Source organism: Arachis ipaensis, chromosome B01, assembly GCF_000816755.2.
Source record: "Arachis ipaensis cultivar K30076 chromosome B01, Araip1.1, whole genome shotgun sequence".
NCBI lineage: Eukaryota > Viridiplantae > Streptophyta > Magnoliopsida > Fabales > Fabaceae > Arachis > Arachis ipaensis.
In genome coordinates, this window is record NC_029785.2 from 80,460,589 (window position 1) to 80,473,336 (window position 12,748).

Consider the following 12,748-nt stretch of genomic DNA (forward strand, 5'->3'; position numbering starts at 1 on the left):
TTGGTTCTCTGTTCCTTTTCTGTCTCTTATTTCTATATCAAACTCTTGCAGAAGCAACACCCATCTGATGAGCCTGGGTTTTGAATCCTGCTTTGTGAGTAGATATTTAAGAGCAGCATGGTCAGTATACACAATCACTTTTGATCCTACTAAGTATGATTTGAACTTGTCAATGGCATAAACCACTGCAAGTAATTCTTTTTCTGTGGTTGTGTAATTTTTCTGGGTATCATTTAAAACATGACTAGCATAATAAATGACGTGCAGAAGCTTGTCATGCCTCTGTCCCAATACTGCACCAATGGCGTGATCACTGGCATCACACATTAGCTCAAATGGTAATGTCTAGTCTGGTGCAGAAATAACTGGTGCTGTGACCAGCTTAGCTTTCAGCGTTTTAAACGCCTGCAGACACTCTGTGTCAAACACAAATGGAGTGTCAGCAGCTAGCAGATTACTTAGAGGTTTTGCGATTTTTGAGAAATCCTTTATAAACCTCCTATAGAATCCTGCATGCCCCAGAAAGCTTCTGATTGCCTTAAAATTGGCAGGTGGTGGTAATTTTTTAATTACCTCTATTTTTGCTTGATCCACCTCTATTCCTTTGTTTGAGATTTTATGCCCAAGGACAATCCCTTCAGTCACCATGAAGTGACATTTTTCCCAGTTTAGGACTAGGTTGGTCTCTTGGCATCTCTTCAGGACAAGTTTCAGGTGATCAAGACAGGAGTTGAATGAGTCTCCATATACTGAGAAGTCATCCATGAAGACCTCCAGAAATTTTTCCACCATATCAGAGAAAATAGAGAGCATGCATCTCTGGAAGGTTGTAGGCACATTACACAGCCCAAATGACATCCTTCTATAAGCAAACACTCCAGATGGACATGTGAATGCTATTTTTTCTTGATCCTGGGGATCTACTGCAATCTGGTTATAGCCTGAGTAGCCATCTAAAAAACAGTAATAATCATGACCTGCTAGTCTTTCTAGCATCTGGTCTATGAATGGTAAAGGAAAATGATCCTTTCTGGTGGCTGTATTGAGCCTTCTGTAGTCAATAAACATGCGCCACCCTGTAACTGTTCTTGTAGGAAACAGTTCATTTTTTCATTATGGATCACTGTCATGCCTCCCTTTTTTGGGACGACTTGGACAGGACTCACCCAGGGGCTATCAGAAATAGGATAAATAATCCCAGCCTCTAGTAATTTGGTGACCTCTTTCTGCACCACTTCCTTCATGGCTGGATTTAGCCGCTTCTGTGGTTGAACCACTGGTTTAGCATTATCCTCCAATAAGATTTTGTGCATGCATCTAGCTGGGCTTATGCCCTTAAGGTCACCTATGGACCACCCAAGAGCTGTCCTGTGTGTCCTTAGCACTTGAATAAGTGCTTCCTCTTCCTGTGGATTTAAAGCAGAGCTTATGATCACTGGAAAAGTGTCACCTTCTCCCAGAAATACATATTTCAGGGATGGTGGTAATGGTTTGAGCTCAGGTTTAGGAGGTTTTTCCTCTTCTAGAGGAAATTTCAGAGGCTCTTTCATCTCCTCTGAATTCTCCAAATCAGGCTGAACATCTTTAAAGATGTCTTCCAACTCTGATTCGAGACTCTCAGCCATGTTGATCTCTTCTACCAAAGAGTCAATAAGATCAACTTTCATGCAGTCTTTTGATGTGTCTGGATGCTGCATGGCTTTGATAGCATTCAACTTAAACTCATCATCATTGACTCTCAGGGTTATTTCCCCTTGTTGGACATCAATGAGGGTTCGTCCAGTTGCTAGGAAGGGTCTTCCTAAAATGAGAGTAGCACTCTTGTGCTCCTCCATTTCCAGCACTACAAAGTTAGTGGGAAAGGCGAATGGCCCAACTTTGACAATCATGTCTTCAATCACGCCTGATGGGTATTTAATGGAGCCATCAGCAAGTTGGAGACATATCCGGGTTGGTTTAACTTCTTCAGTTAAGCCAAGCTTTATGATAGTGGATGCAGGTATTAGGTTGATGCTTGCCCCAAGATCGCACAAAGCTGTCTTGGTGCAATTACCTTCTAATATGCATGGTTTCAGAAAACTCCCAGGGTCTTTAAGCTTTTCAGGAAAGCTTTTTAGAATGAATGCACTGCATTCTTCAGTGAGGAGAACTCTTTCTATTTCTCTCCAATCCTTTTTATGACTCAAGATCTCTTTCATGAACTTGGCATAAGAAGGTATTTGCTCAAGTGCCTATGCAGATGGAATTTTTATTTCAAGAGTCCTGAGATAATCTGCAAAGTGAGCAAATTGCTTATCCTATTCCTCTTTCCGGAGTTTTTGAGGATAAGGTATCTTGGCTTTATATTCCTCAACCTTAGTTGCTGTAGGTTTATTGCCTACAGAAGTGGTTGAAGAAGCCTTTTTAGAGGGGTTGTCATCAGCACTTGTGTGTGTCTGATCCCTCACTGGCAATTGAGTGCCAGAGTTAGAAAGGCTCAGTTGTTTTTTGTTTTTTGTTTGGAAGAGCACCAGAGGTAGCAGCAGAAGACTGTGGAGGATCCACTAAATGGACTCGAGGAGTAGGGATCATTCTCCTCGGTTCAGGAGAGCTCGACACAAATGGTTTCAACGTTGTTTGAGAAGACCCTTTCTCATCCGTCTTGATCGAGATGTTCTGAGCTACAGTAGCCTTTCTTGCCTTTTTGAAAGCCTTCATCGCGTCGTTATTCTTGGCCATCTCTGAAAAATGAAAACCAGCAGTTTTACAAATCAGGAAAAAGGAAGAAAGCAAAGTAAAAACAAGAAGCAATATATATATCAAGTAATACCCAATGCAGTTCGAACAAGGGAGGGGTCTCCCAAAGATTTTTTTAGTATCCAGATGAGGAGGTTCCCCCCAAAGGTCCTCCAAAATAGTTACAAAAGCCTGCTCAATTTCGTCGAGCATCTCTCACGTATATCGGGATACTACTACGTTCTGCTGCCAACACAAGGGGAAGGATGGCTCATCATTCGCTTTTAGAAAAAAGGGTCGAGCTCCCTCAACAGCTCGGACCTTGAAAAAATAATTCTTGAAGTCCCTAAAGGACTCGTCATACATGGTAAAAACCTTATGTCCTTGTGCAGATCTAAAAGAAACCCACGAGGCTTTCTTTTTTGAAGAAATCCCAGGTTTAGTTAAAACAAATAAATAAAGGAAAAGAGTTTGAGAAGGAGTAACATCTAACTCTTGGCAAAGAAGCTGAAAAATCTTAATAAAGCCCCAGGAGTTCGGATGAAGCTGGGACGGAGCTACATTACACGACCACAACAAATCGGTCTCAAAGGAAGTAAAGGGAAAAGTGATGTCCAACTGGCTGAAAAAATAGTCGTAAGCATAAAAGAAAGGGCGCTCCCCCTGGGTCAGGGCAGGGAAGCAAACCCTCTCCTCAGAGTCAGATGTTACCAATTCATAATTCCTTTCTTGATCTCTACTCTTACAGAGGAGATGATGTTTCCTAAGCTCCACACAGAATTTAGCATTTACCACAGAAACACACATTAGAACAAGGGAGTCTGGTGCACGAATTGTGAATCACACTTTTCACAACTAGTACCACTAACCAGCAAGTGCACTGGGTCGTCCAAGTAATACCTTATGTGAGTAAGGGTCGAATCCCACAGAGATTGTTGGGTTGAAGCAAGCTATGGTTATCTTGTAAATCTCAGTTAGGAGGTCAATTAAAATTATCAGTTGACTTGCAAATGAACAAGGGAACATAAAATAAATACTTGGTATGTAATAATGGAGAATGTGTTGGAGTTTTGGAGATGCTTTGTCTTCTGAATCTCTGCTTTCCTCTGCCTTCTTGTTCACGCATGCACGTTCCTCCTATGGCAAGCTGTGTGTTGGTGGATCACCGTTGTCAATGGCTACCATCCATCCTTCCAGTGAAAAGGGTCCAAATGCGTTGTCACCGCACGGCTAATCATCTGCAGGTTCTCAATCGTACCGTAATAGGATTTACTATCCTTTTGCGTCTGTCACTACGCCCAGCACTCGTGAGTTTGAAGCTCATCACAGCCATTCAATCCCAGAATCCTACTCAGAATACCACAGACAAGGTTTAGACTTTTCGGATTCTCATGAATGCTGCTATCTATCTAGCTTATACCACGGAGATCCTGATTAAGGAATCTAAGAGATATTCATTCAATCTGATGTAGAACGGAGGTGATTGGCAGACACACGTTCATGGATTGAGGAAGGTGATGAGTGTCACGGATCATCACCTTCTCCATAATTAGGCGCGAATGGATATCTTAGATAGGAACACGCATGTTTGAATGGAAAACAGAAATACTTGCATTAATTCATCGAGACACAGCAGAGCTCCTCACCCCCAACAATGGAGTTTAGAGACTCATGCCGTCAAAGAGTACAAAGTTCAGATCTAAAAATGTCATGAGATACAAAATAAGTCTCTAAAAGTTGTTTAAATACTCAACTAGTAACCTAGGTTTACAGAAAATGAGTAAACTATGATAGATAGTGCAGAAATCCATTTCTGGGGACCAGTTGGTGTGTGCTGGGGCTGAGACTAAAGCTTTAACGTGCCTGGGGCTGTTTTGGGCATTCAACGCCAGCTTTGGATCCTTTTCTGGCGTTGAACTCCAACTTGCAACTTGTTTCTGGCGCTGGACGCCAGAATTGGGCAGAGAGCTGGCGTTGAACGCCAGTTTACGTTATCTATCCTTGAGAAAAGTATGGACTATTATATATTGCTGGAAAGCCCTGGATGTCTACTTTCCAACGCAATTAGAAGTACGCCATTTGGAGTCTTGTAGCTCCAGAAAATCCATTTTGAGTTCAGGGAGGTCAGAATCCAACAGCATCAGCAGTCCTTTTTCAGCCTGAATCAGATTTTTGCTCAGCTCCCTCAATTTCAGCCAGAAAATACCTGAAATTACAGAAAAATACACAAACTCATAGTAAAATCCAGAAATATGAATTTTGCCTAGAAACTAATGAAAATAAACTAAAAACTAACTAAAACATACTAAAATCTATATGAAATTAACCCCAAAAAGCGTATAAAATATCCGCTCATCAGAGTCCAACCAATCAAACATTCCCTCAGGGACCTTAGAGGACGTCTCTACAATATTTTTGCGAGAAGACATGGCCAACTAGTCCTACAAACAAGAAAAGAAGATTGGATTACTAAAAAATATCTCGGATGAAATCAAAACAACTCGGCCAACATAATCCAGCGTAGTACAAGCAACAAAAGGATTCAGGGGCATCCTTTGGAGGCAGTTAACAGGACAAGGATTCAGGAAAACCTACAAGCCTACATCTCGATACGTCCTAACAGGAAAACAATAAATCCTTTTTTGAACTAAAGCGACACTTTGAGAAGAAAGCTACGAGCCACAAACCAAGAAAAACCATCAAAATAACCACCTTCCAGACGCACCATCCCAGTTTAATTAGCGAACGAAGCTATCAAGCAACAAAGTATATCCGGGAAGAAATCATCAAAGACGCAACCTTTTTTCAAGAGAAATAAAACCTCCCCAAACAAACAAAGAAAATCAAAACAAGTATCGTTATCTCCTACAAAGTTCAGCAAGGAAAGCTATCAACAGGGCAAAAATCAAGGGGCAATCTTTTTAGAAGCAAACAAGTGCAGTTCACAAAACTCAAGAACAACTAGAAGCAAGCAGCAAAGCATGCAAAGCCCTAAAAAGCCTCTGCAGAAATACCAGGAGTATGCATAAAAGATGAAAAAGAAGCCAGAAAAAACACATTACAGTGATGAGCAAACACAAGACTACAAAAAGGTTCAAGCTTTTCAACATGCATTCAGTCAGAATCAAAGCTTTACCAGAAAAAATGATGAGAACAATGAAGAGAAGAACCAACCTGAACAAAGGAAGAAACTTCGAAGAAAGCTTGAAGATAGAGAGACAGAATCGCCTTTCGAGCTAAGAAAAACACCAAGAAATCGGCAAATGACGTCGCAGAAAGAAACACAAAGATGCAAGTCTCAAACAAAAACTGAAAGCGAGAAAGAAGAGGAGAAGTTACAGAGAAGGGAAAACCGTTTTTTCTAAAAGCAAAATTCAAAATGAAGAAGCAAGAGAAATGGGGCATTAAAAATCAATTAATGAGGGTATTAAACCCTCGCACATTCCCGAGGCCAGAGCGCTAATGCAAAAGCGCGCATTTTTTTTAAAGAAATGGAAAGAAACAAAAAACGTTCCATATCAAAAAGCAGAAACACTACAAAGATGAAGTCGACAAGATGCTCGAGTTCGGCTTCAGCAGAAAAAGATCGAAGTCCTAAAACTAAGACTCAAACTCAAAAAGAAAGACCGAGCTCGAGCAGGGGCACTGTTCATACCCTGGGTCGAGCTATCCGACCCGGGATGTTTAGCGACAAGGCAACCAACCTCTTCAGGTCCGACTATCCGACCTCTTCTCAAAGAGCTCGGCCAAATTACCAAGAAAGCCCAAATAAAGGGCCCAAACAGAGGAACACGACCTAAATCCAAAGGCAGCCCAAGCATATAGAGATAAGGGCGGTTCCCTTGAAGATAAGATGACTTCACCCAAAGATAAGATAAGATAAAGATAACTAACTTATCTTATCTAAAAAGGTCACTCCACACCATTATAAATACACTGGAGCACCCAGGTATAACTTATACTCTGATTCTACTAAAAACCTGTTTAATACCCTTGCTAACTTAAGCATCGGAGTCCCTTGCAGGTATCCCCACCCTCCGGTGACTAAGGATCAGCAGCATAGCCAGTCCAACAAGTCGGACATAACCGCTCCGGCCGCCACTAACCAGCCAGACACATCATCTCCGACCAGTACAGAAGCAAGGAAGCGTGAATTGTTGGGATGAGGTAAGAACCACTAGAATGGAGTGAATTATTGTGACATTGATGAAAAAATAAGTGTGTGGGTTCTAAAATTGTGCGCGGTTTAGAACGCACACACTAGTACAAAAAGTTATGTCATAATTATACTAAAGAAAGCATACACTTCGCTCATTCTAGTATGCTTGAGATACTTTGAAAGACTTGTATGTTAAGGCAACCGAACAAGTAGTGAAGAAGCATAAAAGCATTCAAGCAAAAATCAAGCGATTGTGAAATTGGATAATGAATGGGCATTGATGGATGTGTAAGTGAACTTAATGAACATAATGGTATATGAAACTTACACCACAATCAATGACACCTATTGAAGTTGTTGCAATACCTAAGTGACATAGAGATGAAACACATGGATGTTATGGAACTTAGAAAAAGAAATATAAGAGTTAAGATCAATCACATAGTAAGCATAGTTCACAAAGCTTGAAAAGCTCAAAAATATGTCATTAGGTAAGCTTTCGATCCAATTTCACACCCACACTCTCAATGCATGAAATAGGTGATATGAACAAAGGGTCAATCATAAACAAGCATCACCTAAAAAAAATGTATTGACAATGTACAATTGCCTAACAATAGATGAGGCATGCATGGTGGCCAAAACATGCAATTCAAAGAGTGAAGATGCATGAAGGCAATGTAACATGTACTTGGTATTTAAAAGCATTAAACATGAAAAGTTTTGAACCAAGTAACCAAATATAACCTCAACAAAGAATCCAACAATGACAATTAACATCAATGATGTTAAACTAACATCCTATTAGTAATAAGCAGCAGTAAACAGTAAACAAGATTAGTAATCCAACACTTATGATGGAAAACAAAAATTAAACTAACTAACTAACTAAAAGAAATGGTTATGGGTGGTGTTTGGTAGTGTTGGATGATGATTGAAGGGTGGAAAGAGAAGAGAAGAAGGAAAGAAATGGAAAGAGGAGAAGAAAAGAAGGTGGGTGAAACAGGGCAATCCACGCGTGCGCGTCATGTGCGCGTAAGCGTGGATTGATAAAATGGAAGTGACGTGTACGTGCGACTGACGCGTACGTGTGCATGGCAAAGCAGAGAGTCGATGCGTATGTGCAAGGTACGCGTGCGCATGCCCTGGGGCACAAAGTTGGCACACTTCAGGCACGACTCTCGGGTGAATGTATGGGAAGTGAAAAAATTCAACCCACACGTACGCGTACATGACGCGTGCGGGTGGATGGTCGAAATTGCTTGATTCACGCGTACACGTGAAGTACGCATGCGTGATAAACCCCAATTTTGTGGTTTATATTGTGTAAAATTTGGGGGGTTTTGTCAATATTTCTCGCACTTATTCACAAGTATTGCATGGTTTTGTGTTCTCTTCCTAATATTGCTTCATGATGAAAAACATGCTACTTTTGCCTTAAAATTGCTATACTTTGATCCTCTTCTATTACCATTCGATGTCGTGACGTGTTTGTTGAGTGATTTCAGAAATTATAGGACAAAGATGGCCTAGAAGAGAGAAAAAAAGCATGCACAAGAGGAAGGAACATGAAGATTTGGATTTTGGGAATTCCAGCATGGGTGCGCACGTACACCTCGTGCGCACGCGTGGATGTGGACAACTGGAAGTGGCGCGCAAGGATGGACACATCCGTGCAGATTAGGAAAATCCACACCGGCGCGCACGCGTACATGGCGCGCACCCGTGGATCACAAAAGCAATCGGCGCGCGCGCACGCATGGCGCGCATGCACAGAAAGCTGCACGTGACCTCGTTAAAGAAAATCATGCCTGGCGATTTCTGAGACTCATCAGGCCCAAATTTAAGCTGTTTCTGCATGGAAAAGACCCAAGGATACTAGGGAGAAAGAGGGGGATCAATTATTTTACACTTAGACATAATTTTTAGCTAGTTTTTAGTTCTTTGTTCTTTTAGAGAGAGAAATTCTTGTTCCTCTCTAGATCTAGCTTTGATTTGATCTTCTCTTGTTGAATTCTGAATTGGATCTTGTTAATTACTAGTTTTAATTGTTTAATTTGAATTCTCTAGTATAATTTTGTTTAGATCTTGTGTTAGTTTTATGTTTCCTTGTTGTTTATCATTTTTTACGCATTTCATGAATCTTGTAGATCTTGATTTGTTATTGTTGCATTGATGATTTCTATGATGAATTGTGTTGTTTGAATGATTGTATGTTGGTAATTGTTAGTGGGTACTTGTTAGTTCCAATTTAATTGCAATTTGAACATGTTTTTCATTAATGCTTACCATGTGTTTGATGAAATGTTTCCTTTGATTATGGAGTAGTCCTTTTTACTCTTGGCCTAGGCTAAGGGAATTGGGTAAACTTGAGTCATTGGGTCTAATGGATTTGATGATTTGGAAACCCTTAGTGGTCAATTTGATAACCATTGACACTAGCCTACTACTAAGTTAATTAGTAGTTAGGTTGGACCTTATGGGTTGATGTTGGCCAAACCATTTAACAGACTTCAAGTATAGAAGTAGACTTAATAAGTTTTGTTCCTCATAATTGTCAAGATATGGTTATTAGACAAGGATAGTGACCCCAATTCCCATGTCTAGCCAAGAGTTACTTTTATCATTCATATTTGAAAGCCCAAAAATCTTAATTGTCTTGTCTTAGTTATATTTACTTGTTTAGTTTAGAATAGAATTACATTGGATGTTATTTTATGAGTTTGGAATTATTTACATTTTGCCTTAGTTGTTTGGATTAGTGTTCCATGGGTTACCTGAAACTGGAGGTCGATCTCGATCGAGATCTTTTGTACTGGTCGGTGCCGACGTGTCCGGCTGACGGGGGCGGCCGGAGCGATGGTGTCCGACTAGTTGGCTGGCTGCACTGCAGATTCCTTCGTCACCGGAGGGTGGGGGTACCTGCAAGAGACTCCGATGCTTAAGTTAGCATGGGTATTAAGCAGGTTTTTAGTAGAATTAGAGTATGAGTTATACCTGGGTGCTCCAGTGTATTTATAGTGGTGTGGGCTGACCTTTCTAATAAGATAAGTTAGTTATCAGGTCTTATCTTATCTATTTTTGAGTGAAGTCAGCTTATCTTCGAGGGAACCGCCTTTATCTCTATGGGCTTGGATTGCCTTTGGATTTGGGTCGTGTTCCTCTATTCGGGCCCTTTATTGGGCTTTCCTATTGATTTGGCCGATCTCTTTAAGAAGAGATCGGATAGTCGGACCTGAAGAGGTCGGTCGCCATGTCGCTAAACATCCCGGGTCGGACAGCTCGACCCAGGGTATGAACACTGTCCCTGCTTGAGCTCGGTCTTCTGCTTTGAGGTTGAGTTTTTTGACTTCGAACTCCTTATAGCGAAGCCGAACTCGAGCACTTTTTGTCGATTCCTTTCTTTGTAGAGCACTTTTATATCGGCACTTTGGGAACTTGCAAGGGTTTAATGTTTTCATTAATTTTAACATTAATTGCCCCATTTCCCTTTGGCTGTTTATTTTGATTTTTGAAAACCCAAAAACGGTTTCTCTCCTTCACTCTTTTCGTAACTTTTCCGCAATTTCTTCCTTTGTTCTCTCGCTCTCTGCTTTCACCCATATTTCTGCTTTTCTTGCGTTGCGGTGTCGCTCGGCGGTTTTCTGGGCAGCTTCCGTTTCTGCACCTCCATTTTTCTCCTCGAAGCTTCTTTCGCCTCCAGGTTAGTCCCGTTTCATGCTTTGCTTTTGTCTTTGTGATGAGGTTTTGATTTTGATCCTCCTTTAGAGAAAAGTTTGGATCTTTCTGTTTTCATTATGTCTTGTTTTTGTTGAAATGTGCATTTCTGGGAGTTTTCTTCATCTTCTGCATGATCCTTTTTTGCTTTTGCTTTAATGCTTTGCATGTTCTTTGTTGTTTCTGTTCTAATACCGTTTATCCAGAAGAATCCGTATCTGTTTCTTGCTTTATTTGACGGTTGCTTTGCCTGATCCCAAAAAAGTTTGCATTTTTGATGGTTTCTTCTTGGTGTACTTGACGTTTGGGGATGGTTTCTGTAAGGCAATGTTTTTGAAGATTTTTGTGTTTTATTCTGATGGAAAATGCTTGCTGTTTGAAGCCTTCTTTTCTTGTTTTGAGAGATGCTAGGGTGCAAGAAGTAGATTTTTACTAGAAACCTTGCTTTATTATTGCCTCCAAAGGATGCCCCAGGACTTTGGTTTGAGTCTTGGGGTTTTCTTTTTCTGTGTGTTCGCCTGTATCGTATTGAGTTGTTTTCTCCCTTGTCCGAGATGTTTTTAGTAATCCCATCTTCTTTTCTTACTTGTAGGATTAGTTGGCCTCATGTCTTCTTGCAATAACATTGTAGAGATGTCTTCCAGAGTTCCCGAGGGGATGTCCGATTGGCTGGACTCCCTTGTCTTGTTGTGTGTTTCTGTTGTGGATGCTGAATTTTGCATAGAGCTGAGGAAGTGCCATAGGATTTGTGGTAACAGTGCTCGTGAGGGGGATTATGAGCTTGTTGCCCCTGATTCTGATGAGAGAGTTTGTTTTCTGACTTCCATCGAGGGGGAGCGTCCCTTCTTCTATGCTTATGAATACTTCTTTAGCCAATTAAACGTTACTTTTCCTTTTACTGCTTTTGAAACCGACCTGTTGTGGTCATGTAACATTGCACCGTCCTAGCTTCACCCGAATTCCTGGGGTTTTATCAAAATATTTCAACTGCTTTGCCAAGAGTTAGGCATAACACCTTCTGAAACTTTTTTCCTTTATCTTTTCGTCTCGGCTAAGCCCGGAGGTTTCTCCAAAAAGAAAGCTTCCTGGGTCTCTTTCAGATCGGCCCAGGGGCATAAAGTTTTTGCCATGTATGATGAGTCGTTTAAAGATTTTAAGAACTATTTCTTCCGAGTTCGTGCTGTTGAGGGTGGTCCGCCCCTTTTTTCTTGATGAAAATGATGAGCCCGCTTTTCCTCTAGAGTGGCAAAAGAATGTGAGAGTGCCACGTTATACCTGGGATATGCTTAGTGAGGTTGAGCGGGCCTTTGTAGTTGTTCTTGAAGATCTGTGGGGGAAACCTCCCCATCTGGATACGAAGAGATTCTTGAGTGATCTATCTTTGGGGTCGGCCCTCCCGCTTCCGATCCTGACTGTCAGATCTTAAACCGGGATGATGGTACTGTAGATGCTGTTCCTCTCCAGACTCGTCCTCCGTCTCCTCGGACTGATGCTGCTAGAAAGTCTTCTGACCCTTAGCCCATTTATTCTGGATATTTACGTAGTTGGCCCGGCTTGTGGGCTTTTTAAACTCTTTTTGTTTTGTTAACTGCTGGTACTTTCTTGTTGCTTGCCTAGCAACTTTTTGTTTTGACCAACAAAAGTAAATTTCCAGCTTTTAAGGTAGATTTTGGTGGCCTCTGAAGCTTTATAACTTTGTAGATTATATCATGCTTTTGCACTTAACTTGGTATCTTTTTGTTTTCTGAGGATGTTGGAACCCAGCTACTCATCCTCTTTGGATTTGCTTTATTGTTTGTAACTTGGAGCTATGTGGGTCCGACTTGTTTTTCGGTTTTCTCGCTCTTGCTCGTATTTCTGACGATTTATAACCGATTTCTTCAAGTTGGTCCTCCAAGTTATTTTGTAATACTCTTTCTTGGATCTTCGTCCGATCTCTTTCAGGATTTGCTTTTATAACTTTTTAGTAGTAGGAGTCCGATTTCGTCATGTCAATCTCCTTTAAGTTATTTTTGAAGTCCTCTTTTTTCGACCTTCGTCAGGTCTCTTTCAGGGATTACTTTTATAACTTCTTAGTAGTAGGAGTCCGACTTCGTTATGTCGGTCTCCTTTAAGTTATTTTTGTAATCCTCTTTTTTGGACCTTCGTCAGGTCTCT